This window comes from Pseudorca crassidens, chromosome X, assembly GCF_039906515.1.
Source record: "Pseudorca crassidens isolate mPseCra1 chromosome X, mPseCra1.hap1, whole genome shotgun sequence".
In the NCBI taxonomy this organism is placed as follows: Eukaryota; Metazoa; Chordata; class Mammalia; order Artiodactyla; family Delphinidae; genus Pseudorca; species Pseudorca crassidens.
This window is the reverse complement of record NC_090317.1, coordinates 99231197-99258532: the sequence shown is the minus strand read 5'-3', so window position 1 is coordinate 99258532 and position 27336 is coordinate 99231197. Positions and strand designations below refer to the sequence as shown.

The 27336-nt window shown below is 40.7% G+C and overlaps 1 long non-coding RNA gene across 1 annotated transcript; it reads right to left on the bottom strand.

The window, feature by feature from the left end:
• Positions 1-26660, bottom strand: LOC137217048 (uncharacterized). Its single transcript, XR_010939993.1, has 3 exons — positions 26397-26660; positions 5102-5190; positions 1-123 (listed from the first exon to the last, which is right to left on the bottom strand). It is a non-coding gene; the product is annotated as an uncharacterized lncRNA (long non-coding RNA).
• Positions 26661-27336: the final 676 nt, after the last annotated feature.

Genomic DNA, 27336 nt, shown 5'->3' with positions numbered 1-27336 from the left:
GTGTTTATTGTCTCTAGAAGAATGGGCCTCGTCCTGGCTGTGATCAGTAGTGACAGACGTCACGGTGGCTTTGGCTTCCTCAGCCACACCGACAGTATATCCAGAGACTAATATGCGATAGGCCTGTCCAGGAAGAAGGAGGAGAAAAATCCGTATTTTTAAATGTCATAAAAGCGATTCGTGCAGTCGCCCAACAGCCGACTTTCAGATGTTAATAATTAGCCTGCGGGCCAGGCCCATGGTTCAGCGGCTAACGCACTGTGCGTGCCGCCCTCGGGGGGCCCCAATCTGACGCTCCCCGGAAGCTCTCGGATCTTTCAGGGGAGCAGGAACACGGTGGAGGTGACACTGGGCGCCTTTGGAGGAGCGATTGGCGTGATGTATCACCACTCACCAGCCGTCACCGGAGACCTGTTTAGAGCGAGATTACGGTCTCCGCAGAACCTCTCATTTCTCCTGGTCACGGGGTGACGGAGCACTTTACAACTTGCCCTCCAGTTAGGCGGGGAGGGATTTAAATGCAAGGCTGGAAGGGCCCCTCCATAAACCTCAGCCAGATCAGCCCCGATTCACATGAAGTTTCTGCTTCCTCTGCCTTCGAGCCGGCCAGATCAACGTTTATGGAAAAATGTAAACTTGAAACGTGGAATGGAATACGAGTCTCCCATATTTCATCTGATCACAAATTTAACAGACAACTGGGGAAGCCTCTGAAATTCTGGCAGGAAAATGGTTCTTTCTCAGAATTGAGGTATCTTTACTGCCCATCTCTATGGAGCCCCTACTGCCACTAATGGGAGAACAACCCCTATAAGGTCAACACAAATGTTCCTGTAATAGTGTTCATTAACAGCGCTGCTCAGTGACTGTTTAAAATTGCTCCTGCTACGATCTCTCCCATGGATGAAATCATTTGTTTCATTTTTAACCATTGCTGGTAATTCTAGGATTTCCAAATCTTCCCCTATGCTCCTTATCTTGAAGGCATGATCTAACATTATTATTTTTATTATTTGAAACTTAAAATTTCTGGGGATGGTCTCTCAGTGGTTTTTGAAAGTTAATCCACCACAATGATTAATGAGATAATATTCCTTTCTTGAGATCGCTATCAGTATTACCATCAAAGGGCCCATCAACTTCCCAAATTCAGAACCGCATCTCTTTGTTTCCCTCTTCCCCTTTGCTTCCCACATACAATTTACTACGAAGCCCAGCTGTTTATATTTTCCCTCCACAATATCTCTAATTTCTATTTATTCATTCACTAAATATGTATTAAGTGACAGGAACAACACTACAAATGGGGGTCCTGTGCTCGAGCTAGGCCTGAGATCTTCTTATTTTCATAGTCATTATCCTGGACCAAGTCTGTGCTGGATTAAAGATGGCCACACATTCCTTGACAGTTCTCCCATTGAGAGGTTTTATATATCTAATGAGAGCGTAAGCCTTTTAAGGTATAGACTTTATATTCTATACATGGACTAAATAGGTGACACACCACAACTAACATTTAACCCACCAGAAATATTCATGTCAGTTAGAACTTGACAGAATCCCATCACTGTTGATGTAATCTTCAAGGTCTTCCAAAAAGTCTGAAAAGACTTTGATCTCTAGAATCAGAAACTCTGTACAGCATTGTCTTAATTTTGATAAAATTCCCTTGAAAGAGCTCATTATAACTCTTTCTTATGATGCTTAATAAAGTTTGCGGGTTCTTTTCTTAAAACAGAAAAGAAGTAAATCAAATATTTCCAAGGATTTTCTAATGGATTCCAAGAGATTAGATCTGTATACCTTTTTTTTTTTTTTTTTTTTCTTTTTTGGCAGGCTCAGCGGCCATGGCTCACGGGTCCAGCTGCTCCGTGGCATGTGGGATCTTCCCGGACGGGGGCACAAACCCGTGTCCCCTGCATCGGCAAGCAGACTCTCAACCACTGCGCCACCAGGGAAGCCCTCTCTCTGTTTTTAATGTCCTGTTTTTTGTTCCTTTTTGGATTGAGGAGAGGAAGGAAGCAGGGTGGAAGAGACAATAATTGAAGTGAAACTTTTTGAACACAGCTTGTCAAATTATTTTGACTTTGGAAATAGAGATATATTTTCGATAATTAAAAACAATTTAAAAAGGAAACAAATTGGTGGCAAATATACCCGAGAGACTGGAAACAAGAATGCTGCTTAAGAGGTTATTGCAAGAATTCAGCTCATATATAAGGGCGGCGGGAGGTGGAGAAGAGGCGCAGACACTGGTGGTGGCAAAGTCATCACCTTTGAATGCTGCTTTCCCATGTCTACTGGAGGTGTCTGTCTGATTGAAGACAACTCACGCAGTTTTAGAGTTTACCCCCAGGGGTACAACAGAGAGCAATGGGAGAGCCACCATAGTTGAAGGAAGGAAGTAGTTTGGGAAGTGAAACTTGCATTTTATGAAATATTGATTAATCCTTACTTGCTCAGCCCACACTAGCCAGGAGGGTGGACAGATGCGGGTGTGGGTAAAATGGCTGTGGTGACAAAAATACCTTTGGCGCTGAGCCCCCTGAACTTCATAGGGTTCCTAAAACCTCAATGTCCTTTCGCCTCTCCTAGAATGATTCAGAGTCACTCAATTAGGTAGCAATGAAAGTTACCCCCTCACCTTAGCTGCTCAACTTTTCCCACTGCCATCACAGGGGCTGTCACTGGTTATGTTGGGGCTTTGCTTTGTCTATCCACAGCACTCATCACAAGCTGATCCTGCCACCAGCACTGACTCTGCTTGTCCCCTAGTCACTTCCCACATTGATGCCACTGCTCCCAAGCCTATTCAGTCAACCCCATTGAGGTGGCCTCATTCTGAGTTCTCCAGCCTCTCTCAGTGCAAAAGTTTCCTGAGGCTGGGGAAGGGAACACCTGAGAAGCAGCCACCAGAACTGGGCTCACAGCAACCAATTGATTTGACTGTCTGGAGAGACAAAGGGCCTGCTGTACTCTGAGGGATTGGGGGAGCCACTGCCTACTTTTTTTTTTTTTTTAATTTTTTGGCCACGCTGCGCGTTATGCAAGATCCTAGTTCCCCGACCAGGGATCAAACCTGCGCCCCCCCGCATTGGAAGCATGGACTCTTAACCACTGGACTGCCAGGGAAGTCTGCCACTGTCTTCTTTACACTGAGGAATTTTAATCTTAGGGCCCAAATGTTAGTTAATTCCAACTGTGATCATTTCAATGAAGGCCACTTTGAAGAACTGTCAAAAGCAAGTGTATTTGCCTTAAACTGGGTGGTGGGTAATATTTTTGTTCATTGCATCATGATCCTTTATACCTTACATATAGTTTATAATTATTCCTTTCTATCTATTCAATATTCAATCAATGTTTAAAAGACTGTTCTATTCACACCTCAGGAGAATTTTGAGATTTTCTTTACCAGGGTTCAGATCCCAGCTCCAATACTTACCAGCTGTGGGACTTTGAGCAAGTTACTTAACCTCTCTAAGGCTTGATTTCCTTCTCTGTGAAATGGGAACATCCCAGTACCTCACAGATGGTTGCAAGGATTAAAGGAGAAAATACATGTAAAGTGCTTAGCCAAGTAGTACTGGGTGCATAGTAAATGCTTATTAATATTCACTAGAACTTAAAATATAATGATGATGCGAAATGATAGCATAGGAACATGCTTATAATAAAATGTGGAGTAGAAGAAGAAGTCCAAATGACTCTAATTACCTTAAAATTATATGTATATATATATATGTACATATATATATACGTATACACACACACACATACACATGTATATATAACATAAAAATAATATCTGGATGTTATGCATAGAAATAATGCTGGAATAGGGACTTCCCTGGTGGCCCAGTGGGTAAGATTCTGCTCTCCCAGGGCAGGGGGCCGGGGTTTGATCCCTGGTCAGGGAACTAGATCCCGCATGCATGCCGCAACTTAGAGTTCGCATGCCTCAACTAGGAGGTCCGCATGCTGCAACTAAGACCTGGTGCAACCAAAATAAATAAAAATAAATAAATAAATAAATATTCTTTAAAAAAGAAGAAATACTGGAATAAAATAAGACAAAATGTTATCAGTGATATCTTTTAGGAAGCATGATTACAGGTGATTTTCTTTTCTTTTTTATACTTTTCTGTATTTTCCAATTCTCTACCACTGAATACAGTTACTTTAATAATCTGAAAAAGAACAATAAATGTTATCTTAAAAGGATAAAAGAAGGTGAGAATGACTGGGGCATCCTAGATTTGGGGAACCAGAAGTGAGATGACACTGGGGAGCTAAGTAGAAGGCAGGCCATATATAGAGCCTTGTAAGCTACCTCGGGGCTTTGAGACTTGTTATCTTTGAATGGCAATGGAAGGCCAGTCAAAGGTTTTAACCATGGGTTAGGGCTCACACTAGATTCAGGGTTTCCAACAAAAGATGGTGAAGTAAAGGTATATTTGTTACACTCTTTTGTTCCAAGCCCACAGATTTGAATGAAGGAAATCAAAGGAAAATTCCATCCATACTGACACTAAGAAATGCCTACTATGCCCCAAAGAGCGAAGGATATTTGCTAAGCAAAGTGAACTCTGGGCCAAGTTATGGGCCAATGTCGGGCGGGGAGTAGGGGGCGCAGAGAGCTAACAAATAACTCTCCAGATCTCAAGCAGGGTGTAAATATCTCTGCACATAAGTGAGAGGGTTTTGAGGCATCTACAGGCAATGGGTTCTTTGAGAATGGGCTGGGGAGGGGGGTGTGTGTGAGTGGGCCATGGTGGAATAGAGACCATCGCTGTATAGACTTATTTCCACCCTGAAAAACCATAGGGAAAGCAATGGTGAAGAAATGGATATGCCATTTTTGTTTTCCCCAGCCCAGATAAATGTTCTCTAGAAAGTAAGGCAACTGGTAGTCAGAGTCGGAGAGCAAAGGGAAGTCAAACCATGCCAAACCAAACCAGACAAAAAACATAGGCTCCATAAAAGAAAAAATTCCAATGAGCTGAAAAGTTAAACTAACCCATCCCCCCAGTAAACAATACCTTCCCCTTACCCCGCGGAAGAGATACTGATTTGGATACAGTTTTCTAAGCCAGCATACCTGATTTAAAGCTTCAGGCTACCGCAGCATACTTCCTTTCATATTCATCACAGTGTTCCTTTTGTTTGTTTGTTTGCGGCAAAATTTACCTACAATAAAAGGCGAAAATCTTAAGTTTACAATTCAATGAGTTCCGGCAAATGTATACACCTCTGTAATTACCATCCTAATCAAGAATAAAATAGAACATTTCCATCACCCAATAAAGCTCTTTTGTGCCCCCTTGCAGTCAAACTCTAACTTCCCCTTCTCCCCTCCCTCTAACACAATCACTGTTCTGATTTCTGTCACCATTGATTAGTTTTGCCTATTCTTGAACTTCATATCAACGTAATCACAGAGTACGTACTCCACTGTATTGGGCTCCTTTTGCTCAACATAATGTCTTTAAGATTCATCCACGTTGTTCCATGTATAAGCAATTCATTCACTTTTATTGCTGACTAGTATTCCATTGTGCGACTATAGCACATTTATTTATCCAGTCATCTGTTAACAGACATTTGTATGATTTCCAGTTTTTGGTTATTATGAATAAAAGGGCTGTAAACATTCTTGTACAAATCTTTTTGTGGACATAAGTTTTTATTTCTTTGAATGAACTGGAGTAGAATTAATGGTCATAGTAAAGGTGTGTGTTTCACATTACAAGAAACGGACAGTTTTCCAGAGTGGTTGTACTATTTTATACCCCAGCTGCAATGCTGGATTTCAGTTACTCCACATCTTCAGCAAAATTTAGTGTTATCAGACTTGTAAATTTGAGCCATTTTAGTGGGTGTGAAGAAGTATCACATTGTGGTTTTAATCTGCATTTCTCTGATGACTGGTAATGTCGAATACCTTTTCATATGCTTATTGGCCTTCATATATTTTCTTTTGCAAAGTGTCTTTTCAAAAGTATTTTATGCATTTTAAAATCGGGCTGCTTCTTATTTTATTACTGAAGGCATTCTTTACGAATTCTGGATACAAACCCCTTGTGAGACATATGCATTATGAATATTTTCAACTAGACCATAGATAGCTTGCCTTTTCATTTGCTTAACTGACTTTGGATGAGCAGAAGTTTTTACTTTTGATGTAGCCCAATTTACAATTTTTAATGATTAGTTTCTTTTGTGTCCTGATTAGGAAATCTTTGCCTTCTTAAATTCATAAAGATAGTTTCCTACATTTAATTCTAGAAGTTTATCATTTTCGCTTGTTTGCTTAGGTCTGTGGTTCATCTAGAAGTAATTTTTGTGTATGAGGTAAGTTTTTCTCTTAATGTGTGGATGATTAGTTGTTCTAGTAAAACTTTTTGAAAAGACTTTCCTTTTTCCCATTGTCTTGGCCTCTATATCATAAATAAATTGACTGTGTCTATATCTATTTATTATATTTTATTTCACTAATCTATTTGTCTTTATGCCTTGATTTGATAGCTTTATAATAATCCTTGAAATTGAATAGGTGTTGAGTCCTACAACTTTTCTTTTTTAATCCCAAGACCATATTGGCTATTCTAGGTCCTGTTCTGCTCTGATCCCTCCTCTTTAGTACACTGTCAGAAAATTCCATATGCTCCAGCTGCCCCAAACTCTGACCTCCTCAGCTCAGTAAGACTGGCATCCTCTGCTTGGTCTGCACCATGATCCAAAAAGTACCCTAAGTCAGAAAGGTGATGTGAATTTGAGGCTTCCCTCCTGTGTTTCCATCCTCTCAAGGATCACACTCTTGTACTGCCTGTTGTTCAAAGCCTGCAAACACTTGTCTCCTATATTTTTCCAGTTTTTTAGTGTTTTATGATGGGAGGGTAAGTCCATTTCCAGTTACTCTGTCATGGATGGAAGCTGAAAGCTTCCTCACGCTATTATGAAGTAGTGGCCTCTTTCTGAACTGCCACCATATAAGCAAAAGGGAGGAAGGACCTTGCATGGCCTATATAGATATTAGTATCATCTCTACTCCCCCACCTGCAAAACTAGAAAAAGAGGAGAAAATAAACATATAACACAAGTTAGAGGAAGAATTTACATCAGAAGAAACATCAGAAGAAACCAAAAAAATGTCAGATACTCTAGAGCAGCACTTTCCAATAGAACTTTCTGCAATGATGGAAATGTACTCCTGAGCTGTTCGGTATGGTAACCACCAGCCACATGTGGCTGTGGAGAACGTGAAATGTGACAGTGCAACTGAGGGACTGAATTATTATTATTTATTTTTTAATTTTTTTTGCGGTACGTGGGCCTCTCACTGTTGTGGCCTCTCCCGTTGCGGAGCACAGGCTCCAGACGCGCAGGCTCAGCGGCCAAGGCTCACCGGCCATGGCTCACCGGCCCAGCCGCTCCGCGGCATGTGGGATCCTCCCGGACCGGGGCACGAACCCGCGTCCCCTGCAACGGCAGGCGGACTCTCAACCACTGCGCCACCAGGGAAGCCCGGGACTGAATTTTTAATGATACTTAATTTAAATTTCATTTAATTTTAATTAATCTTATATTAATTAATTTTGGCTAGTGGTTACCAAATGGTTAGTATCACTCTATACTCTCATACGAACTTTTAAGGGGATAAAAAGGGAGACTTTCAGAAAATCAAGTCAGTGAGAGACTTGTTTTAACAGTTATCAGAATATACTGAAAAGTCACTTTTAGCCAATCAATATGATATTGACATAAGAAGAAACATAGTAATCAGTATAAAAGGATAGAGAATCAAGAATTATAGCCCGTGTATATGAGAAATTAACAGATGACCAAGTCATAGTTCAAACCACTTTTTTGGAAAAGTATGAATTTATTCAAATAAGTGGTATATTACAATTGGATATCCATATGGAAAAAATTAAAATGGACTCCATCTTCCATGATATAAAAAATAAATTTCAGAAGAGTTAAAGATGTAAATATAAAATTAAGCAACTAGAATCTTCAGAGAAAATTAGGCGACTACATGTACAATATAGGGTCAGAGGAAACATTTTTAACCAAGATTAAAAACACAGAAGCTATAAAGAAAAAGACAGATGTATTTGGCTTTACATATAAAAAAAGTATCTAATTTGCAAGGACAGTTGTTGCTGGTAGGGGCTGATTGCATCACTCTATATGGGACAGAAAGCTAGGGGAGGGGGGCGGGCTACAGAATCAGGCTCTCCACTGAGGGACTACTAGATTCCATGACCACTTCTCTCTTTTGGAATGGGAATGTCTATCCAATGCCCATCTCATTATTGCATTTTGGGAAGCAGATAACTTATTTTCTAGTTTCCCAGGTCCACAGATGTAGAGGAAGTTAGACCCAAGGTGGATCATATCCAAATCCTCACCTATACCTGATTTAGATGATTTACAGGACGAGATTTTGAACTTTTTGAGATTTTGAACTTTGTGAGTTGATGATATTTATATGAGATTTTGGATTCAGAGTCAATGCTGAAATGAGTCAAGACTGTGGGGGATGTATTTTGCACACGAGATTGATGTGGTTGTTTTTGGGGTGGGATGCAGGCAGAGGGCAGACTGTACGGGGTTGAATAGTGTCCCTAAAAAATTCATCTCCATCTCAGAATGTGACTTTATTGAGAAATATGGTCTTTGCAGATGTAATTTGTTAGGTTAATATGCAATCATCACGGATTATAGCGGGCCCTAAATCCAATGACCGGTGTCTTTATAAGAAGGCCATGTGAAGACACACAAGGAAGAAGGCCAGGTGATGATGGAGGCAGAGACTGAAGTCATGTGTCTACACGCTGAGGAAAGCCAAGGATGGCCAGCCGCCACCAGAAGCCAGGAGAGAGGCAGGAGACAGGTTTTCCCTCAGAGCCTCCAAAAAACAAACAGCCTTGAGCTTCCCTGGTGGCACAGTGGTTAAGAATCTGCCTGCCAATGCAGGGGACATGGGTTAGAGCCCTGGTCCGGGAAGATCCCACATGCCGTGGAGCAACTAAGCCCGTGCGCCACAACTACCGAGCCTGAGCTCTAGAGCCCGCGTGCCACAACTGCTGAAGCCCACATGCCACAACTACTGAAGCCCACGTGCCACAACTACTGAAGCCCGCGTCCCCAGAGCCCGTGCTCCGCAACAAGAGAAGCCACCGCAATGAGAAGCCCACGCACCGCAACGAAGAGCAGCCCCCGCTCACCGCAACTAGAGAAAGTCCACGCACAGCAACCAAAACCCAACACAGCCAAAAATAAATAAATAAATTTATAAAAAACAAAAAACATACTTGTTAACACCTTGGTTTCAGATGGTTAGAATTGTGAGACAATAAATTTCTGTTGCTTGAAAGCATCAAGATTGTGGTGCTTCGTTACAGCAGCCCTAGGAAACGAATACAGTGCCCTAGCTGAGCCTCTCCTTCAGTGCTAGTTAACCCAAGTGGGCTTTCTTCTATTAAATAACAGTTGCTGGGGCTTCGTCACATGTCCTTTGCCTGTGACTTCTCATTTATCTCTCTCCTTTTTCAATTTTGTAGAGGTATAATTGAAATGCCCTATTTCATTTCTCTTTTGCATGCACTGAGAATTTGGGGGAAGCTCTGGGCAGTGTCAAGAGATGATCCACCTCCCCCACTCAGCCTCCTAATGATTACAGTGGCTTAGTGAGCACAGCAGTGTTTCTAAAACCCTTTAATTCAATAAGTATTTAAACAGTAAAAACAGCCTCAAACAAAACTTTTGCATGACAAAGGATACCATAAACAAAATGAATAAACAAAGAGCTGGAAAGATATCGCATAAGACAATCAAAGGCATACTTTCTGCAATATACAAAGAGCTCTTATAAATTGACAAGAAAATGAAAAACAACTCAATAGAAAACGGAGGAAAGGGTATAAACAGACTAGTAACAGAAGTGCAAATTTAAATGGCAAAATCATATGAAAAGATGCTCAAATTCATAAGCAGTTAGAGAAATGAAAAATGAAGAAGCAATAGTCACTTTATATACAACAAAGTGGCAAAGATTAATAAAGAACAGCACCACCACTTCTTAGCGGTAATGTAGGGAAGAATGACATAAATTGTTGATTAAACTGAAGCACTGCAGCCTTATTTAAAAAGTAACCTGGAAATTCCTATTAAAATTAACAATACAAATATCTTTTGACCCAGGAGAGATTTTTTTTTCTGTACTGTTCAAAATAAATGACCAAAAAAAAAGAAACAAGAAACAAATTGAATACCCATCAGGAGAAAAACAGTTAAATAATTATAGGAGATTTACAAGATGGAATAAAATATGCAGCATTTAAAAACTGAATCAGAGAGGGACTTCCCTAGAGGTCCAGTGGTTAGGACTCTTCACTTCCACTGCAGGGACACAGGTTTGATCCCTGGTCGGGGAACAAAGATCCAGCAAGCCATAAGATGACTTAGAGATATTTCCATGAGGTGTCACTGAGAAAAGGAAGATGCAAACAAATTACGTAGTATGAACCTATGTTTTTAAACACTCACCAGATGAAGGCATATATGTTTGTTTATCATATCTGTTTGTAAGATAGATTGCATTATGGTTGCAATTTTGTGCTCCTCTCTGTTCTCATGCCTTTGCCATGTAACTTCACAGTTTCTTCCATCAAGAGATGAAATAGATTTCCCTGCCCATTGATTATGATGTGAGCCAATGAGATGTTAGCTGATGTGACATGAGCAGACTCTTGAAAAAGTGCTTGGGTGATTGGACTTGCCTGCCTATATTTCTCCTATCTCCATGGGAAGGATATTCCTGGGCTAGCTCACTGATCCCAGGAGGAGGATGAGGGATCCTTGAATCAGAGCAACTCTAGCAAAGATAAAAGCTATTCCAGACAAACCCAATCTACAGCAGAGCCCCTAGCTGATCCTGAGATGTATGAGCAAACCCAACCAAGAGTGACCAAACCCCAATCTCATTATTTATGAACTACAATATTATGTAACTGCCATATTAAATTACTGAGTTTTGGGTAGTTCATTATGCAGAATAACTAACCAATACTGTGTGTGTGTGCATGTGTATGCGCTTATCTGTGTATATACATTCTGTCTGCATAGAATTAAATGTCTGTGGATAAAATAAAAGTATCCGTGGGACTTCCCTCGGAGTGCAGTGGCTAAGAATCCACCTGCCAATGCAGGGGACACGGGTTCGAGCCCTGGTCCGGGAAGATCGCACACGCTGAGGAGCAACTAAGCATGTGCACCACAACTACTGAGCCTGTGCTCTAGAGCCTGTGAGCCACAACTACTGAAGCCCAAGCACCTAGAGAAGCGCTCCACAACAAGAGAAGCCCCTGCTCACCGCAACTAGAGAAAGCCTGCGTGCAGCAAAGAAGACCCAGCACAGCCAAAAATAAATTTTAAAAAAATAAAAATAAAATAAAAGTATTCACAATAGGTTAACCAGGATTATGTATTATTAGTATCATGTAGTTTGATGTGGGAAGAGAGGGAGAAGAATCAAGCAAAAATTAAAATATAAAGAAATAAATACATAAATAAAAGGATTGCTCTAAAACAAAAATACATGTATATTATCCCATGTATCTACACACACACACACACACACACACACACACACACATGCAGTGGATTAGATAGTGCCCCTCACCAAAGACATGCCCACTCCGTATCTCAGAATATGGCCTTATTTGGAATAAAGGTCTTTGCAGATGTAATTAAGGTAAGGATCTGTAGATGATATCATCCTGGATTATGGTGGACCCTAAATCCAAAGACTGGTGTCCACATAAGAGACAACAAAAGACAATATATAGAAACAGAGAGGAAGGCCATGTGAAGACAGAAGCAGAGATCAGAGTAATGCATGTACAAGCCAAGGACTGCCGGCAGCTGGTAGACACCACGAGAGAAGCCTGGAACAGATTCTCCCTCAGAGCATACAGAAGGAAGCGAACTTGCTGACACCTTGATTTTGGACTTCTGGCCTCTAGGACAGTGAAAGAATAAATTTCTGTTTTAAAACACCAAGTTTGTGGTACTTTGTTGTGGCAGCCAGAGGAAACTAATACATACTCTATCTATGGTGTTCATCAGTCAAGATGGTGCTCAGCTGCACATACCATAAAACTGACCACACCCACTTTCTTATAGATTCATGCTTTATTATGGGTATACATGGTTATCTTCCTTATGGTGACAAATGCATGCTGCATCTGAGGTACCAAGCTGCTTTTCCAATGGTAGGAAGGGAGGAAGGGCAAATAGAAAAAGGTGAAAGGCAGATGCCAGTGTGGTCTGTCCTCTTTTAAAAAGTTTTTCCTGAGAGCCGCTGAGAAATTTCATCTTTCAAGTCACTGGCCAGACCTGACCTCTCCTAGCTGCAAGAGGGCATAAAATGCAATCATATCCTAGAGATATTCCGAAGATTGAGCCAGTGTGATTTATTGATGGGTTCAATGTGAAGTTAGGAGAGATGTAAAGAAGTAAAAAATACACAACTGGAAAAATGAAACTGCTCTCAATTAAGAAGAAATGTACAATTATAAATAAGTTACATGTTTAACTACAATGAAGTATCACCTCACACCGGTCAGAATGGCCATCATCAAAAAATCTACAGACAATAAATGCTGGAGAGGGTGTGGAGAAAAGGGAACCCTCCTGCACTATTGGTGAGAATGTAAATTGATACAGCCACTATGGAGAACAGCATGGAGATTCCTTAAGTAACTAAAAATAGAACTACCGTATGATCTAAGCAATCCCACTCCTAGGCATATACCCAGAGAAAACCATAATTCGAAAAGATACATGCACCACAATGTTCATTGCAGCACTATTTACAATAGCCAGGACATGGAAGCAACCTAAATGTCCATCAACAGAGGAATGGATAAAGAAGATGGGTACATATATACAATGGACTATTACTCAGCCATTAAAAAAGACAAAATAATGCCATCTGCAGCAACATGGATGGACCTAGAGATTGTCATACTGAGTGAAGTAAGCCAGACAAAGACAAATATCGTATGATATCACTTATATGTGGAATCTAAAAAGAGGGTACAAATGAACTTATTTACAAAACAGAAGTAGAGTCACAGATGTAGAAAACAAACTTATGGTTACCGGGGGGTAAGGGGGGAGGGATAAATTGGGAGACTGGGATTGACATATACACACTACTATATATAAAATAGATAACTAATAAGGACCTACTGTATAGCACAGTGAACTCTACTCAACACTGTAATGGCCTATATGGGAAAAGAATCTTAAAAAAGAGGGGGTATATGTATATGTATAACTGAATCACTTTGCCGTACACCTGAAACTCACACAACATTGTAAATCAACTCTACTCCAATAAAAAGTTAAAAAAAGTAAGTTATATGTTTTGGAAGAGGAAAAGGAAAGGGGCTCAAGGAAGAGATAGTAAGGGATGATAAGATGCTGAGTAAGAGATATAAAATGTACTGACAGGACTCAGGAAATATGGATAATAACAAAACAATTATAGAAATAACAACTACATTTATAATGTAAACTATGGACTTTGGGTGATAATGATGGGTCAATGTAGGTTCATTGATTGTAACAAAGGTATCACTCTGGTGGGGGATGCTGAGTGTGGAGGAGGCTGTGGGTGTGTGTCTATTTCGGGGACTTCCCTGGTGGTCCAGTGGCTAAGACTCCGTGCTCCCCATGCAGGGAGCCTGGGTCTGATCCCTGGTCAGGGAACTAGATCCCACATGTATGCTGCAACTAAGAATTCACACGCCGCAACTGAAGATCCCACACACTGCAACAAAGATCCTGCATGCTGCAACTAAGACCCGGCACAGCCAAATAAATAAATAAATTTTAAAATAAATAAATAAATAAAAATTAAAAAGTCTATTTTTAAAAAACCAAGCATACAGAAAAATATAGATGTTAATAAACAACCCAGGTACCCCCAACCCAATTTTATCAGATGTTGACCTATTCACCATGATTTTTAAAAATGCTTCTTTAAATGAAGTATTTCAGATTGCTGGAAAGAAACCACCACATTTGAAAGGCAAAAAGTAGAATAGGTATTACTGCTATCAGAAGAAAGTAATACGGAGACAGGCTTGAAAAAATTGTCCAATATGAAATGGAAAAGGGGAAATAAATGAAACTAAATAGGAAAAAAGTAACAGCTATGAAAGGGAGACAAAAGAATACCGATAAGCTCCAGAAGAAAAGGGTAGAAAACCTAGAGGACAAAAAATATTCAATGATAAAATTAAAGGAAACTTGCTTGAAATTAAGGAAGCCACGAATCTGTGGATTGAATGTATACTAAATTCAAGGGAAAAAATGATTTAGAATAGTAAATAGTGAGACATATACAAGTAATGTTACTGAACCTCAATGAATACATAGAATCTTATGGGCATCCATAAAAAAAGCTAGAATAAATCAGGGAGACTTCAGACTTCTCCACAGCAACACTCAGCCATGGAAGATAGTAGGGTATATTCAGAGTTCTGGGGCAGAGAGTGTGATCCAATAATGTTATAGTCAGGCTAACTGTTGTCCAGATTAAAAAAAAAAGAAATATATTTTAAAACCTACAAAAACTCACAGAATATTGCACCCACAAACTCTTCTTGGGAAAAAAAAAATCACCTGATGACAAAATCAAGCCAACCAAGAGATGAATTGAAATTAAAAAACCAAGGAATGAGGAAGCTGGTAAAATCCAATTACCATAAAAACAGTTTGATATACAGAGATTTAAATTAAAACAATGGGCAAAGCATCAGGCAAATGGAACGAAAGTGGAAAATTAGTCAGCAAAATTAATATCCTGTAAGGTTAAATTTTTAAAAACACATTGAAATGGCAAAGAGAATCAATTTTTAATGATAAAAGGTACAATTCAAATAACGAACTAACATTTGTGCAACAAGTAATATATATTCAACATGCATACATTAAAAGCCTGAAGGAACTACAATGAGAAATCAATAACATGTCCAAAAATTGGAGACTTTGACTTACTCTGCAGTAACACAGACCAAGTATACCAACTCCCCACCTCCCACCATCATCAAAATCTAAGTAAGGTTTTACTGAGGATTTAAATAACATAATTAAGATAATTGATTGAATAGATATATATTAAACTTTATACCCTGAAAACAGGTAATATTTCTTTTTCATGTATCCATAGAACTATAAGAAAGACTTTGTCTTTAGTTCTAAGATTTCATCAGCAATAAGATACACCAATGATTCAACAATAGCAGTAGAGGGCTTCTCTGGTGGCACAGTGGTTAAGAATGTGCCTGCCAACTCAAGGGACATGGGTTCAAGCCCTGGTCCTGGAAGATCCCACATGCTGCGGAGCAACTAAGCCCATGCACCACAACTACTGAGCCTGCGTGCCACAACGAGCCACAACTACTGAGCCTGCGTGCCACAACTACTGAAGCCCGCGCGCCTAGAGCCCGCGCTCCACAACAAGAGAAGCCGCCGCAATGAGAAGCCCCACACAACGCGACAAAGTGTAGTCCCCGCTCGCTGCAACTACAGAAAGCCCACGTGCAGCAACGAAAACCCAACGCAGCCCAAAAAAATAGCTGTAGGGAAAAAACCTTAACAGTTGTCAATTTTCTTTTAGTAGACATGTTGAGGTATGTTACAATTTTAGAGTGATTTAAACAAAACACATTCATCAAATTTAAGATGTCATCAGATTGTAAAATCTAACATTATTTTATGTTCCACTAAGAAAGTAAAAACGCTGTCAATTATGTAACTGCAAGATACCATTAATTGTTGATAAGATGTCCCATTTCATAAACATTAAAATGTGTCTTAGAATCAATAAAAAGGGCAGTAAAATTAAAGTTTATATTAGAATTGAAGGAATAAGGCATAATCAAAGAAAACTTTAATAAATTCCCAGAGTAGAAATCATGCAGATTATAGCTGTTGACCCCAAATAATGAAACTTAACTTAATAACAAGCATAGAAACTAAAATAACTTATATTATATAGAAATTTTAAAAATCTCAAGTAACTTTTGGGCCAAAGAAGATATCAAAGCCACAAATAGAGTCGATCTAAAGAAGAATAATTAAAAGAACTAAAGCAGTAATCAAAGAAAAATCCATACCCTTAAGCAGTTTCATTACTAAATAGGATAGATGAAAACAAATGAATTAAATAGTCAACTTAATAAGTTTTAAAAAACTGGCAAAACAACAAAGGAAAGCAGAAAGAAGAAACTCATAAGATAAAAAATACAGTAAAACCAAATGTAAAATAGATAGCTAGTGGGAAGCAGCCGCATAGCACAGGGAGATCAGCTCGGTGCTTTGTGACCACCTAGAGGGGTGGGATAGGGAGGGTGGGAGGGAGATGCAAGAGGGAGGGGATATGGGGATATATGTATACGTATAGCTGATTCACTTTGTTATACAGCAGAAACTAACACAACATTGTAAAGCAATTATACTCCAATAAAGATGTTAAAAAAAAAAAGATGTGGCACATATATACAATGGACTATTACTTAGCCATAAAAAGAAACGAAATTGAGTTACTTGTAGTGAGGTGGATGGACCTAAAGACTGTCATACAGAGTGAAGTAAGTCAGAAAGAGAAAAACAAATATCGTATGCTAACACATGTATATGGAATCTAAAAAAAAAAAATGGTTCTTAAGAACCTAGGGGCAGGACAGGAATAAAGATGCAAGTGTAGAGAATGGACTTGAGGACACAGGGAGGGGGAAGGGTAAGCTGGGACAAAGTGAGAGAGTGGCATGGACATATATATACTACCAAATGTAAAATGGATGGCTAGTGGGAAGCTGCTGCATAGCACAGGGAGATCAGCTCGGTGCTTTGTGACCACCTAGAGGGGTGGGGTAGGAAGGATGGGAGGGAGACGCAAGAGGGAGGGGATATGGGGATATCAGTATACATATAGCTGATTCACTTTGCTATAAAGCAGAAACTAACACACCATTGTAAAGCAATTATACTCCAATGAAGATGTTAAAAAATATATATATAGTAAATTAGAAAAAATGACAGAATTCATAAATCAATTCAAAAGCAGTTGTTTCTTCAGAAAGGGGACAAAAAGCTAAATGGCCTAAATGAGAAAAAAGGATGACTATGAGAATGAATACAAAAATCTACAAATGAGATTAGGTTTATTATCAAAGAAACAGAGGATCTTGATAGAACTAGAAGAAAATACTTTACACAACTCTGTTGATAAAATGGATAATTTTCCAGGCAGATAAAAAGTATTAAAAATGACTTAAGAAAAGATTTAAAAACCCCAAATGGACTCATAACCAAAGTTATTGTGTCAGTAAGGCCCATCCGAGAAAACAGAGACTGCCCTAGGTATTTTAACAGAGAGGTTTTAACATTGGAATTTAATTACACAGGTGGTGGAGGGCTGAAAGAACAAAAAGGCAAAATTGAGGAAGTGCAGAGATAATAGCTGTAAGAAGCAGCTGCCACTCATAAGGTTGGGGGAACAAGAAAGGAGAGGTTGGCATTACTCAAACCTAAGAGGTCAGACAAGAGGCTCCAAGAAGTTGCTGCTCAGACCTTTGTAGAGGGGTCCTGCCAGCTGCTGCTAGCGTCCCAGTGCTCAGAGGAGCAGCTCCACAGGGCTGGGATATGGAGCAGCTGAGAGAGATTTGTCTTAGGTAGGGTGATTAGAGAAGACCTTTGAGTCTAGATCGGAAAGACAAGAATGAGCCAGCCAAACACAAAGCCAGGGAGCTGAAGGTGAGAGATCGGAGATATGTTTAGGATTTTGTGACTAATTGGATGTGAAGGATGAAGAGTAGAAAGATGTCCAGGGTAACTTCCGAGTTTCTGGCATATATAACTAACTGGCTGGATAATGGTACCATTTCATGAGAAACGTGATACTTAAGGGAAGCAGGCTTGGCAGCGGTGAAAGTATGGTTTTGGACATGTTGAGTTTGAGATGCCTGGGAGGCATGACTGTGGAGAAATGGGGTGAATATATGGGTCAGAGGCTAAGAAGAGGGATCTCGGCTAGAGACATATCTTTTTTCAATTTATTTATTTTATTTATTTATTTCTGGCTGAGTTGGCTCTTCGTTGCTGCATGCGAGCTTTCTCTAGTTGTGGCGAGCGGGGGCTACCCTTCATTGTGGTGCGCGGGCCTCTCACTGCGGTGGCCTCTCTCTTTGAGAAGCACGGGCTCTAGAACGCAGGCTCAGTAGCTGCGGCGCACAGGCTCAGTTGCTCTGCGGCATGAGGGATCCTCCCCGACCAGGGCTCGAACCTGTGTCCCCTGCACTGGCAGGCGGATTCTTAACCACTGTGCCACCAGGGAAGCCCCGAGACACATATTTTTGAGTCAACCACATATGGATGACATTTGACACCATGGCAATGCCCAGGGCAAAAGAACAAGGGGAGAAGAGAACAGGGTCTAAGAGGGAGTCCTTATGAACTCCAACATTTAAAGACTGGGTAGAGAAGGATAAACTAGCAATGGAGACTAAGCAAGACAGAAAGGAGGAAAACATACAAGCTGAGGAAAGAGCACAGTCCAATGAGGATGTGGTCGGCAGTGTCAAGTGCTGACAACATCAAGTATCAGGAGAACTGAAAACTTGCTTTGCACCATATAGACAGTGACTAGTAGCACCAGCAAAAGCAGTTTCTGTGGAGTGATGGCTCTGGAAGCCAGAGTGGAGTGGGTTGAGGAGTGAAAAGGAGGTGACAGAGATGCTTAGGCAACTCTGGGGAAGGTAGCCCGTGAAGGGAACAAGAAAGATGGTGTGGCTGTTGGTGCTGGAGTTTTTATAGTCAAAACCTTTTTGATCCATTGCACTCTTATGAAAACTAGAATTTGGGGCAGCACTTAAAAAACACTGTGATTCAACGCTGATATCTGACCACCAATGCAGTGTCTCTGCTTGATGTATAATATGTATCTTGAAATTAACATGTTTAAAATTGGATTCTTTTTTTTTTTTTTTTTTTTTTTTTTTGCGGTACGTGGGCCTCTCACTGTTGTGGCCTCTCCCGTTGCGGAGCACAGGCTCCGGACGCGCAGGCTCAGCGGCCATGGCTAACGGGCCCAGCCACTCCGCGGCATGTGGGATGTGGGATCTTCCCGGACCGGGGCACGAACCCGTGTCCCCTGCATCGGCAGGCGGACTCTCAGCCACTGCGCCACCAGGGAAGCCCCTAAAATTGGATTCTTGATCCTCTCATTCAAACATGCTCTGCCAGTACTCTTTCCCATTTCAGTGTTAGCTCTTTTTGGTTGCTTGGATCAAAAACTTGTCTTCCTTGATTATCTTTTTTTCTGACACCTAAATGCAATCCATCAGCAGATTTTACGGGCTCAACTTTTTAAATATACCTAGAACACAACCACATCTCACCACTGCCATCTTTGTCTAAGCCACTTTCATCTCTCTCCTGGATGATTTCAGTGGTCTTCTAACTGCCCATCTAGCTTCCACCCTTGCTCCTCTGGGGACTATTCTCAACCCAGAGAATAATACAGGGTTCTTTTCATATGTAAATCAAAGCATGTGATGCTTTTGCTCAAAACACTCCAATGACACCTCTTCCTCCACTAAGAGCTAGAGTCTTTAAAACAGCTTACAAATCCCTCTGTGATCTGATCCCATTGCCTTTCGGATCTCATCACCTAACACTCTCCCCTTTACTCTACCTGCTACTGCTACACTGGCCTCTTTGTCATTCCGTGAATATTTCAAGCACGCCTCTGCCTCAAGGCCTTTGCACTGGCTGTTTCCCCGTTTGCCCTGCTTTCCCCCCAGCTATCTGCATGGCTAACTTCCTCTCCTCCTTTCATTTATGATTTCTCTTTAAATTCTTTGTTCTTCAAATACTACCTTTCTTGGCTAAATAAGTTTGAGAGATTTAAACCATGAATGTTGTAAATGTTCACGTTATGTATGATGAGGAATTTGTGAACTGTTTTAAGAATGTGTGCTGAGGGCTTCCGTGGTGGCACAGTGGTTAAGAATCCGCCTGCCAATGCAGGGGACATGGGTTCGAGCCCTGGCCCGGGAAGATCCCACATGCCGCAGAGCAACTAAGCCCATGCGCCACAACTATTGAAGCCCACGTCCCTAGAGCCCGTGCTCTGCAACAAGAGAAGCCACGACAATGAGAAGTCCGCGTACTGCAAAGAAGAGTAGCCCCCGCTTGCCACAACTAGAGAGAGCACATGCACAGCAACAAAGACCCAACGCAGCCAAAAATAAAAACAAATAAATAAATAACTTTCTTTTTAAAAAAAAGCAAAAAAAAGAATGTGTGCTGAGAGAAAGCATAGTGACAGAACTGACAAGAAAGGAAGGAAGGAAGGAAGGAAGGAAGGAAGGAAGGAAGGAAGGAAGGAAGAAAGGAAGGAAGGAAAGAAAAGAAAGAAAAGAAAAGAAAGAAGGAAAGAAAAAGAAAGAAAGGGGGGGGAGAAAAGAAAGAAAAAGACATCATATATCCCCAAAACTTGCAAGCGGAAGAGGTCCAAGGCCCCAAACAATGCTTCACATTACAAAAGATAGATGAGCTACAAGAAAATACAGGCATTTCTTGTCATTCACAATTCTCATATACAGCCTCATGATACAGACCAATACAATATACAGTGAAAATATATCATAGCCAGGTGACATATTAACAGCCTACCATATGCTTGATATTCTATAAGGTGCATACTTCATCTTTAATGCTTCCATTAACTCTGCAAGGTGAGGAAAGTGAGGCTTACAGAGGGTATGTGTCTCCTCTGAGCCCACAGGCTAGGAAGTGGCAGAGGAGTGAGTTACACCTGGGGGTTGTGGGGTGGGAGATGGAGATGGGTCTGACTCCAGAAGCTTTGCTCTTTCCATTACACTACGTGATCTGACACCTCCACCCTCTCAAGTAGATAGAATGTTTGTTAGAGAAAACTTATTTCTACCTAATTTTGGTATTAAAACACAAATTTACTTGGATGTTTCTATGGCCTTAATAAGAATGCAGTCATAATTTTGGAATTAATCACTTACTTTGCAATGTGTGGTGGGTTTAATTTTTTCTGTGGTTGACTTATTGATATTATACCATCATATACAGTATCTTGTAGGTGAACTTGGCCTCCTTGCACACCTCATTGTTTGGAATGGATCATAGAAGGATTCCAAAATAGTTCGAGACTTGGGAGTACATCATACTCCTATTAAGCATTCCTCCCATTTCAATTTCTGGCCCTGTGGTGGGGAGAGAAAGAGGAGGGGGGTAGGAGCAGGGAGGGAGGGGAGGGGAGAGGAGACTGTTTCTGTCTGGAAGATAGGTTAAGAATTGTGTTCTAGAAGGAAGGCAAATTAATACCTTATGCTTGAATAAATAAAAAATAGAATTTTGAGTAAACATGACATTAGATAGTAATAACCCAAGCACTCTATTTTCCAGCTTTGGAGGAATTACACAAATGGTACAAAGAAATGCAAAGTACTTGAACCAACTGGTTGAATGCACAGAGGTCTGGTCCCTAGAATAGGTCAAGAGTGACATTTATAAAAGCAGCTGAAATGGTCATTCTTAGCGGCATCAGTTTGCTTCAATCTGGAGCTAACGAAGCTGAACATGGTGTCTGAAACTAAATGAAAAAACAGGAGGGAATGAACAAACCCTAAACCCACATTAGAATTTCTTAATTTAATACTTCATAGATTCCTAAGAATCTTCAATTTGTAATATTCTGGATTCTGAATCCAAAGCCCCAGTGATTTAGATAATATGCTAGTGAAGGAGACTAAATGAGAGAGAGAAGTTTTCATACACAGCAACGTTGTTCATTTTTTCTCTTATAGACTTTTTGTTAAGTAAATAAAGATTGTTCTTTCTAAAACCAAAATCTAATTACTATGTGAATCACCTCAGCATTTCCACTTATAGTTTTTTTTTTTAAATTTATTTTATTTATTTATTTATTTTTGGCTGCGTTGGGTCTTCATTGCTGTGTGTGGGCATTCTGTAGTTGCTGTGCGCGGGCTTCTCATTGCGGTGGCTTCTCTTGTTGCAGAGCATGGGCTCTAGGCGCACGGGCTTCAGTAGACATGGCGCACAGGCTTCAGTAGCCATGGCACACGGGCTCAGTAGTTGTGGCTCACAGGCTCTAGAGTGTAGGCTCAGTAGTTGTGGTGCACGGGCTTAGTTGCTCTGCGGCATGTGGGATCTTCCCCCACCAGGGATGGAACCTGTGTGCCCTGCATTGGCAGGCGGATTCTTAACCACTGCGCCACCAGGGAAGTCTCTCATCTATAGTTTAAATCAGGATTGTAATGATATTTGAGCCCCTCCAATAGAAACCAAGTAAGTCGTTTCTAAAGATACTGTGTAGCCCCAAATAAACATTTTTGATAAATATTGCTGACTGAATGCTGTGCCACAAACACTTTCTACTTCCAGCCAAGCAATCACCCATTTGGCACAAAATGAAATTACACGAGACGTTCTGTGTCTTAAAGATGGAAAACGTTTCCCTGTCTAATATTCTTCCAGGAACAAAACGACAATTATAACCATGATAATTATGACAAAGTCGCTTATTAATGGTGTACACATGAATTTGTTTCCAAATTTCTACTAATTGTAAAACAAAGAGAAATATCGTATGATATCGCTTATATGCAGAATCTAAAAAGAAATGATACAAATGAACGTATTTACAAGACAGAAACGGTCTCACAGACTTAGAGAATGATCTTATGGTTACGGTGGATGGGGGGGAGGGTGGAGGGAGGGGATAGTTAGGGAGCTTGGGATTGACATGTACACACTGCTATATTTAAAAAGGATAACCAACAAGGACCTACTGTATTTTACAGGGAACTCTGCTCAATGTTATGTGGCAGCCTGGATGGGAGGGGAGTCTGGGGGAGAATGGATACATGTATATGTATGGCTGAGTCGCTATGCTGTGCACTTGAAACTATCACAACATTGTTAATCGGCTATACTCCAATATAAAATAAAAAGTCAAAAAAATAATAAAGAGGCTTTTTAAAAATAAGATTGGGACAAAATGCTAACCACAACATATTCAGACATGCCAGAACCTGAAAGCTTAAGGCTGGAGGCCAGCAGACTCACTACTGCCATGTTCCCAGGTTTTAGCATCTTCCTATCTTCTCCCAACTAAATCTTCATGAGGGTGTTTCCTATAATGACGATTACATTGAGATTAAATACCACCCCCTACAATTTTAACTTGGAATATTATGATGCGATTTCTGCATTTTTGTATCACGTGACAGTGGCTCCTCCATGGCAGATGACAAAAATGCCTTTCTCCCCGATTCCATAAAAGAAAAACTGGCCATTAACCTGGGACTCTAGCAAGGCATTTAGCAAGGCCTCTCATAATATTCTGTGATCAAGAAGAAAAATATAGGCTAGATGATTATACAATTAACATGATTCATAGCTGGCTGAAACAACATACGCCAAAAGGTGCTAATTAATTAATTAATAAAAGATGCTAATTAATGGGCTGATATCAAGCTGAAGAAGCTTTCCAAATGTTCCAAAGTACTTTGCCCTTTGCCCAGCCAGTGCTGCCTGTAAATTATCAATAACTTGGATGAATATGTAGGATAGTTATCAAATGTATGCGTAAGACTCAAACACATTAGAGCACCGAGTTAGGACCTAAAATAATGAAGTAATGGGCTAAATCTAATGAGATAAAGTTTAAGTAAGATAAATTAAAAGTTCTGTACTTTGGTCCAAAAAGATCTGCCCTGCTCAAGAAATGGAATACAGAGAACTGGACAACTACATGTAAAAGAATGAAATTAGAACATTCTCTAACACCATATACAAAAACTCAAAAGGGGTTAAAGACCTAAAAGTAAGACCAGATACTACAAAACTCCTAGAGGAAAACATAGGCAGAACACTCTGACATAAATTGCAGCAATATCTTTTTGGATCCGTCTTCTAGAGTAATGGAAATAAAAACAAAAATAAACAAATGGGACCTAATTAAACTTAAAAGCTTTTGCACAGCAAAGGAAACGATAAACAAAGCGAAAAGACAACCTATACGATGGGAGATAATATTTGCAAACAATGTGACCGACAAGGGATTAATTTCCAAAATATACAAACAACTCATATAGCTCAATATCAAAAAAACAAACAACCCAATCAAAAAATGGGCAGAAGATCTAAACAGACATTTCTCCAAAGAAGACATACAGATGGCTAACAGGCACATGAAAAAATGCTCAACATCGCTAATTATTAGAGAAATGCAAATCAAAACTACAATGAGGTATCAGCTCACACTGGTCAGAATGGCCATCAACAAAAAGTCTACAAATAATAAATGCTGGAGAGGATGTGGAAAACAGAAACCCTCCTACACTGTTGGTGGGAATGTAAACTGGTACAGCCACTATGGAGAACAGTATGGAGGTTCCTTAAAAAACTAAAAATAGAATTACCATATGATCCAGCAATCCCACTCCTGGGCATATAAGCATAGGAAACCATAATTTGAAAAGATACATGCACCCCAATGTTCATTGCAGCTCTATTGACAATAGCCAGGTCATGGAAGCAACCTAAACATCCGTTGGCAGATGAATGGTAAAGACGATGTGGTACATATATACGATGGAATATTACTCAGCCATTAAAAAAGAATGAAATAATGCCATTTGCAGCAACATGGATGGACCCAGAGATTATCATACTAAGTGAAGTTAGCCAGAGAAAGACAAATATCTTATGATATCGCTTATATGTGGAATCTAAAAAACAAATGATACAAATGAACTTATCTACAAAACAGAAATAGACCCACAGACATAGAAAACAAATTTATGGTTACCAAAGGGGAAAGGGGGGAGGAGGGATAAATTAGAAGTTTGGAGTTAACAGATACACACTACTATATATAAAACAGATAACCAACAAGGACCTACTGTATAGCACAGGGAACTCTACTCAATATTTTGTAATAACCTATAAGGGAAAAGAACCTGAAAAGGAACATATATACACGTATAACTGAATCACTTTGCCGTACACCTGAAACTAACACAACATTGTAAATCAACTATACTGCAATTAAAAAAAAAAAAAAGAACGGGATACATAGAATTTTGTTAACCAGCTGCATATGGATGTAGCAGTTAAAAGAAGTCCATTTAAATAGTAGGCAGCATTGTAAGAAATAGATATTTATTGGGTAGTAGAAGGAACATTGGTTCCGGCATCAGCAAACTAGGTCAAATCCCAGTTCTGCTACTTTGGCTACTTAAACTCTGTGATCCTTACTTCCTTCTCAGGGTTGTTGTGAAGTTAAAATGTGTTAACATGTTTAAGTTCCAAGCACTTGTGTGCAATCGATATGTTCTAGAAAAGTTACCATTTACAGTAAAATAGGTGGCCACGCCACTCCATTCTGTCCTAGAAAAAATGGTGCTTGAATGAATTCCAGGTGCCACACTTACAAGCAAAGTGGAGCTACTTCCGGAGACAGTGAGCAGGATGGAGGAGCAACTCCAGAGAGACCACGAAAAACTGCTGCAGGAACTTGGAATAGCTGGCTTGAAAAATAGTGGATTGGAGACCCTATCTATTGCTATCTGACGGTGTGCTGCATGGCCTCCCAGAGGGCTCCAAGATGGGAGAACTAACCTAGAAGATGGAAATTACAAGAATGTGGGCCAGGGTGACCACTTGGTGGGGATGTTGTGAGCAATTTCAGCACAAGTGGATGGCTGGACTACATGGCCTTTAACGAGACAGTCTGATTGTCATATTTCTATGACACTTAGCATGAAGTGGTTCCTTCTAATTTCTACCTCAAAGTAATGCAGAGTCTCCACTATCTTGAGTTGGGCTGGTTTCTAGCTTTTCAAGGATACCACCCTCCCACCAGCTCTTATTTCTAAATCTCTTATTTCTCCAATGTGCCTTCTTTGACCAGTTTACTGTTGTTCTGTATTTTGTTTAGGAATTTCTGGTTACTTTAAATGCCATCTTTCCCGGAACTATCCAAAGGACACAGAAGGGGTCATTTGTGAACGCTTTTTGGGAGATGGACCAGCAAAACGTGATGTTATGGTTGCTGAAGTAAGAAGGTAAATGTGGGAATTAATCTGAACTGAGCTCCAGAGTTGGAGCTGTGGACCAAGAAGTGGGGTGGGTGCCAGACACCAGACAAAGCTTTTACTGAGAATTTAGCGTATTGGAGAGGAAGCAGAGACCAGAGGCCTGGAGCCTGCTGGCCTGCAAAAAGTACTCAAAAGTTGTTTGCTCACCAGACGACTTCTGTTTTCCAGAGGCAAAATGAGGCCTGGGCAGGTTGCTCAGCATCTCCAGCCTGTTCCGGATTGTAACTGGGAAAGCGCCTAGGGCAACCGCAGAGGCTCTTCGCCTCCGGCCGGGCCAGACCCGCCCGCTCCCCTCCCAGGTGACCCCAAGGAACCAATTTTTTTTTTCCAGGCGCAAGTGGAGGGGAAAATTGGCGGCGCTCCGGTTGCCAGAGACGCCGCCGCCACTTCGGCTCTGCTGGGGTGAAAGAGGACGCTGGGGGGAGGGGGCCGTGGCTCCTGACTGGCTGGGGCACGAAGGCTTATTTGCATAATATTCCTTGATTGGCTGAAGCCGGAGGGGCGGTGGTGGGGTGATTCCAAGGGCCTGGAGCTCTGGCTCCGGACCTTTCCGTTCAGGAGTTACCCGGGTGGGCGTGAGTTGTTCTTCCGGCCCTGCGGGAGCCGAGAAGGCCCGGTTTGGGAAGTTTTGCAAGCAGGTGCATGAGCCATCTTTTTCTTATAGTGTTTAAGAAATGTGAAAGAACAGGAGTCAAGAAGCTGGGGGATGGAGAGTGACCTCGACACCAGAAGAAGGAAGGAAACAGACCGGGGAGGAGTGGAGGCCAAAAAGAAGGCATTAGGGGCTTTCTCCCAAGCTGGGCTTTTTTTGCTGGGATCCCTTTGCTAGATCACTTGAATTTCCGTTTTCTGCGAGTCATTATCACACTTTGCTGAAACTGGGAAGAAAAGAGGCAGGATCCCGGCATTTTGTAACTCAGATTTGAATACCAAGTTTTCATCAGAGGTATACGGACTTAAAATATCCAGAGGGTCTGTCATGGGAGACAAAATACGTTTTAATTTATAGAGAATCAGTTGTTGGAAACTGGATGTGTGTGTGGTTTTTTCCGAGATTACTTCTTGCAATGTTTTTTGTATGTCATTG